Consider the following 6,791-nt stretch of genomic DNA (forward strand, 5'->3'; position numbering starts at 1 on the left):
AAGTATCTCTGAAGAACACAGAAAAAACATGGAACTGGAGTCTATGTGACAATAATTGGACCGCCTGCGGAGATCACGGATATTGTTGCGTCAATGACGTTTCCTGTACTGATCCGAGGCCAACTGGCGGGTCAGAAGGCCTCCCGTGTAAGAAAGGGGAGCAATGCGATATAATATAGCCCTCTAATAGCCTCCGGATCGACCAGGAGATCCTGCCCCGCGTCGCCAGAATGACAGCCAGAAGACACTTCGCGATGGGGCGCCATGGCCTTTCGGCCCTTGACCGTTAACGGTAATGTGCCCCTGGTGTTCTACTCAGGGGGCCCCCTTGCCCGAAAGGAAATAAAGGGTATCATTATTGTCGAGCAGGGTGGCGGTCTCATTAGTATTGAAAAGATTGGGTCGAAATGATGAAAAAACGAACAAGACCACTCCAAGTTTCCCTGAGCACGCACATTTTTTCAGAATGGGTTAGTGAAACAATTACACCAAAAAGTTTGAACATGCCCGCCCGCAACCTCGAGGGCAAGGACGGCGATGACTCAGGTTGCAGCTTCCGTAAAGCCGAACGGCGTCAGTCACTGCAAGTGCCACCAGACGGTGGGCACCGTGTTAATCTGTCCTCTGGACAGATTAATAGATACAGAAACACGAAAAAAATTACGCTTCTCTTCCATTTCCACCACTAAATACCAGCGCAACTTCGCGGTGCTTGAAAGAACAATCCGCTCTTATCATCGGTCTGAAAATCGTCTACGTGAAATATGCGCCCAGACTGCCTTCCCAGTGTAAGATTTGATGTCCTGAAGCGATCAAAGATAACTTTTTTAGGACCGCCATCATTTCATCCTTTCGTTGGCTACAGCTCAATATTAACTACTGGGCGACGCCGCGCGGCCTTCGGAGACTGCAGCGCCTGGGGGCGAGTTCTTTTGTGACTAAGATTTGCGAGTGCGCATGACAAAATTTACGTCACGTATCTTGTGTCATTAATCGATTTAAGTGTTTAAAGGTATTATTTTCGTCCACTGGTGAGGCACGGCTAAAAGCAAATTGCTAGGCTAACGCTCCGCGGACGATGGAGACTGCAACGCCTGGCGTCGAGGTTTGTGTTGCTAAGATTTGCGAGCTCACAAGTTTAAAAACCACGTTACGTAAATTGCATCGCTTATAGATTCTGACTGAATGTTGAACATTTTCAGACAAGCATGGCTTGGCCATGTTAATACACATTGTTGACCCACTCAATCCGCAATCAAATTTTTATCCTTAAATTTCGATCAAACATATTGATCTACAATCGACCTTCGCAATGTCCTTGATGTCTGTAGACCCCAGATAAAAATTCTGACAAAGCTTCTGAATTCTATCGGTTTAGAAAGAGTCCACTAAACCAATGAAAATTAAGAGCGCCGTTGAAATATTTAATCCATGGGGGTCGTTTAACGTCTAATTTCCGCAGTTTATCAACTTCAACTTACAAACGGAATTGATAGCCTCTGGTTTCTGCTTTGGTTACAAAGTGAACATAACGATAAAACGAACAAACCTGTTTCCGTTGTTAACAAGTAAGCTATATCCCGGGATTTTTAGGTGGGGAGGGAGAGGGTTACCATAACAGGGGCTTTTGTCAACTCTTGTACTCCCCCTTGGCGAGACCCTGGCTGTGCCCTTGTCTGCACACAAAAGCAGACCAAGACGTCTAGGTTGAATGATGGGCAATTAAATGTCCGTTGGGCTAATTCATACCTAAGGCAGATAGCTTCCGGGAGACTTTTTACTGCGGCGGTGTGGTGTAAGGGAAGCGAATTAGGAAAAATACTGTCGCCGGTGTTCAACATATGTCTTGCACACCAGTTAGTAGTAATGCTGATCCAGAAATATGCCACAAAACGGTCATGCCATTAGTTCGCAGTCATGCGGGAGACAGCCGTGTCAGGGGCAGTGGCCGCCGACGGCGGACGGGAGCAGCACCCGGATAACGTATGTATGACAGGGGGCCTCCATTCTGTGTCTTAGTTTTTAAAGGAGAATCTCTAGTTTTATGGCTTTTGTCACATTGTTGTTGGCAGTTTGAAGCTTTCAAACCTGGTTTCACCTAAAATGCTGCGACAAGTCTTTTCTCTTGAAAAGCAGCCAGCGAAATGAAAGGACGTGCAAAATCTGTCACACTGTGAGCCATCGATTCACTTTCAAAATTCACACCAGCCTATGCCCGGGCGATATTTAGGCACGTACCCTGTGGAGGCAGATGCTTCCTCAATGGCCCAAAATGCCTATCTGCTAATGGAATTTCGCCTCCCCAGGAAATACATGGTTGAAATGTTAAAAGGAACGAATAATCTTCGGGGAGCTGGAGAGCCTTATTTGCCAAATGACATAGATGAGTTGAATAGACAAAATTGTGCATCAGTGAGAAACAACTCTAGATGCATATTTAGCATAGCAGCGGGCTTGCTTTCCAGATTAAGTTCCTGAAGTACTCTCTGAGCTTGGCCCTCCTACTTTTCGAAACGTTCTCACGCCAATGTGTCGAACCTGTAACGGGAGTTAAATAGAACATTTTATCTGTATGGGAGTTTGAGCTGAAAACGCTATCTTGAAGATCATTTGGGCAGTGCTATATCTCTCTCGCACGGTCTTAGTCTTATGGGTAGTTAAATCATTGACACAATAGGATAGCGCCGCTGTTACTAAGAGATCATGCAAGGTCGCAGTTAAGAATAATGGGAGCAATGCATATGTAGTCTGTGCTTTCCGTCACGCATGTTCAACAGAATATTTTATATTTTAGCAGTGTTTTCTTAGAACTATCTTGTCACTGTTGCGCCATATATGTCCAGCTCTTGACCGCTCCGTCGCTCACCCTGCCGCTGCATGCCGTGTAAAGCAATATTACGGTGGGGCGGGTAGTTTCCGGTTGGTGCCAGGTAGCCTGCGGTGCTGGTGCCTGCGACTTTACAGGTGAGTGTCAGTCTTCAGTGTATCCGACTTGATTTTTCAGCTGTAAGTCTGATCGTAGTGTGACCCTCGGTGGCGCGACAAGTGATTGCATTCAATGTCACAAGTGGTGTGGACATAGGTACAGTTAAAAGAAAGATGACAAGCTCTTTTCACTTATGTTCTATTGTCGTCTACATGAAGATTTCGTTATCACTGTACTTACTCCTACTGTTGCCTGTACTTTTGTCTTATTTTGTATCTTATGGTTTATTATTTTATTAGTGTGGGTGCAGGCCTTACATTTTGTGGTCAGGGTGTACTTTCCTACCTACCTAATGTTAGAAAAAATCATTGTACACCATTTGCTGTGTTTAAGGCAGGACATATTGTAAATAATCTTAAAACAGGTAGATTCATGCTCTTACATTCAAATGTTTTATAATTATGATGGCGAGCTCCCGAGTGCCCCACACACACAGCAGCTGCGACACCGGCGCCATTACTGCGCGCAGTCACAACATTACTGCCCATCAAGCAGCATCAAGAACCATAAAAATGTAGAGGGCCAAGGTAACAAGAATTCATGAAATTTGATCCTCGACGCCAACAGGGTGATGGGTTGCAGGGGGATTGGGTGGGGAATGTAAAGCAAAATGAGAACATGGTGGCTAAATAAAAGCTCACTATACAGTACCTATATATGGCATGGAACATGGATGCCAATGGGATGCTGGGTTGAAGGTTAGGTTAGGTTAGGTTAGGTTAGGTTAGGTTAGGTTAGGTTAGGTTAGGTTAGGTTAGGTTAGGTTAGGTTAGGTTAGGTCAGGTCAGGTCAGGTCAGGTCAGGTCAGGTCAGGTCAGGTCAGGTCAGTCAGGTCTGGTGCGGTTTGGTTCGGTTCGGTGGGTTGGGTTGAGTTGGGTTGGGTTGGGTTGGGTTGGGTTGGGTTGGGTTGGGTTGGGTTGGGTTGGGTTAGGTTAGGTTAGGTTAGGTTAGGTTAGGTTAGGTTATTTTAGCTTCGCTTAGCTTAGGTTCCGGTCTATTTTTGGTTGGGTTGGGTTGGGTTGGGTTAGGGTAGGATATGTTCTGGACTATTCTGGCCCGTGTGTTTCATAAACGTACCTTAACGTGATAAGAAACGATTTTCATTGCATGATTATTGTTACATTGATCCCATACATTTTTTATGGTTCTTGATAAGCAGAAGTATTGTAATTACACAACAACGCAGAAACGGCGCTGGGGAGTTGAGGCGGTCCTGTGCGTGGGGCGCTCAGGAGCACGCTATCATATTTATTAAAATTCGAAGGTGGGAGCAGGATTCTACATATTTTGAGATCATTTACGATATGTTCCACCTTAAACAAAACAAATGGTGTACATTTATTTTTTCTAGCGTTAGGTAGCAAAGCACACCTACACCCATTTTCTGAAACAGCTAACATGCACTCCATATAGCAGGCAAACCGCACAATATTGGTGTTAGTAGATGCACCATATGCTTGTGAGTATTTCTGACACCTAAATGTATCTCTATGTGTCATCCAATGACAGTAAATAATGTCTTCCATGACACCTGTCAGAAACAGGTGTGAGGGATAGTGCTATTGTAGAGACTGCATATGTAAAGGCAGTTAAGTTAAATAAAATCTAATGTTGAGTGCATGGAGATGCTGCAGAACCACTGCCAACCCAGTAAGGCCACAAAACCACTGCCAATGTAAAACAGGGTCAACACTTGACTGGATTGAACAGAGATAGTAGGATGCTACCATGCAACCAGCTTTAAGTGTTTGTAAACCTCACACAAAACTTGTATTGATATTATTTTTTGGATAAAAGCAATAATAAATGTGTCAGGTCAAATCCAACAGATTCAAAATGTGACACCAGCAGGCCTATCCTCAATGATGTATTTGAAGATCAGACAATATTGAAGTACTAGTGGCTTGTATATATATATATATATATATATATATATATATATATATATATATATATATATATATATGTATATATGTATATATATGTTGCAACCATGCTGCTGTTTTTTAACTCAGTCTTAGATTACAACTAGTCACCAGCAAAGCCATGGCAATATGGGCTTCTGTAGGTGCCATGACACCCCACTTTCCTAGAATATAAAGGATGGGCTCCATTGTGACGCGTGGAAAGAAATAACCTCAAAATTGGTATTGGCTATGCTAGTTTTGAGATCATCTGCTTGTGTTACCAGTCAATACTTGGATGCTCACATTGTCAATGACATTTTGATTTTCAAGTTTACAAGAAGCACTGACCCAGAAGCAGACACAGTGCGGGTTTGAGACCGTTGGTGGTGTGCCTGGTGCCCCTGTTATCTGGACACATGTACCAGGGCTCAAAGCACAAATAAGATTGTGGTTTTTGCTTTGCACATTATATTTTTTGTTACATGGATTAAGTGGCCCCCTAGGTCTAGTTATAGGTGCAAGTAATATTAAGTCTGGATGAAAAGTAATTCAATGATCTAAATCCTGTCTTTGGCACACAAGCACACACCTCAAACTACTCAGTTAGAACTGTTGTGTGCATTGTTGGGCCAGAAAGGGTAGAAGCTCTGGGCCTGAACCTGTTTAAAACCTGAAGAAAGGCCAGGTACAATTTTCCATACTATGAACAAACAGACTTTATGCCAAACCACATTTATATCCTCATTTGTATTATTGTTAGCTGAAGAGGCCATTGTGCTGCTCACTGCACACAGATGACTGCCTGCAATGCAAGATCTGATCACAGAAACATGCTACTCTGTATACCAGAATTTGAAGAGGCAAAAATGAAAAAGCAACCTCCAACTTGTGACCAGCAAAAAGATATTCTCACCTCATCCATAGTCTCGTCCTATCATTTTCTCACCTCACTAGGTGCCAACTGGTTATGCACATGTGTCACCTGGCCACATCTGAATCCACATTTGTGTTGTGTTCCAGCCATGGCCGACGAGGCGACCCCCGGCCCTTCCCCGGTTCCCAAGATTGACACAAGCACCTGGCAGGGCTGGGCGGACAGCATACTGGTGTGGGCAGCCACCGACCCATACGACTTTCTCTTCAAGGTACTCCTCTGTCTGTCGCCACTCTTCTTCATCTCGTCTGTGCTGTCATTTAAGCTTGCCAAGGCAATAGACAGGGAAAAAAAGGAAAAGGAGAAGAAGGACAAAATGCTTGCTGGGATAGCAAAAAAGAAGAAGTCCAAGAAGGCTGACTGACTATGCTGTGTTATGCATTGTGGTATGCAGTGTCCATTCCGATTACTCTCTCTGTGTGATTATCTTTTGTAAAATGATTTGGGATTTGAAGCACTCATGTGCGCTTGTTAACGCCATAATTTATGTAATTTGTCGAGGTTAACTAGCCGTGGCATCGGATGATCACTTGCTGCGTGACATGGCATCTTGGCCCAGTGGAGAGCAGCCTGCTATCCAACACTCATCGTTCAGCACCGGAGGATGCCCGAGGTACGGGCGGGATCTCCCAGTCCGAGGCGCCCCATCAGCTCCTGACGACCAGGAAGAGCACCTGTGCTGACGGTTCTCCGTAGTCCGCTAGGCTGAACCCGCCGCGTGCCCGTCCGGCGCCCTACCGACTGGGAAGCGCTTGTGTAGTTCCGTGGCAGCAGACAACGATTCTGAGGCGGGCGCTCTGTTTGAGTGCTCCTGGCACGGGACTCGCGCGTGCTCCGGTCAGTGACCATATGCCACCGTGGCAGCAGGACTACCAGCCCTGTCGTGGTATTCATCGAGCTTCTCACCGGTCAGGTCATCTGCTGATGGCCCGTCTTGTTGATTATGTGAATAAAACGACTGAAG

The 6,791-nt window shown here is 45.0% G+C and overlaps 1 long non-coding RNA gene across 1 annotated transcript; it reads left to right on the forward strand.

The window, feature by feature from the left end:
* Positions 1 to 2,875: 2,875 nt before the first annotated feature.
* Positions 2,876 to 6,107, forward strand: LOC119107664 (uncharacterized). Its single transcript, XR_005095252.1, has 2 exons — positions 2,876 to 2,964; positions 5,914 to 6,107. It is a non-coding gene; the product is annotated as an uncharacterized LOC119107664 (long non-coding RNA).
* The last annotated feature ends 684 nt before the right edge of the window (positions 6,108 to 6,791 follow it).

Source organism: Pollicipes pollicipes, unplaced genomic scaffold (genome assembly GCF_011947565.3).
Source record: "Pollicipes pollicipes isolate AB1234 unplaced genomic scaffold, Ppol_2.1 Scaffold_6686;HRSCAF=7923_pilon_pilon_pilon, whole genome shotgun sequence".
Lineage (NCBI taxonomy): Eukaryota > Metazoa > Arthropoda > Thecostraca > Pollicipedomorpha > Pollicipedidae > Pollicipes > Pollicipes pollicipes.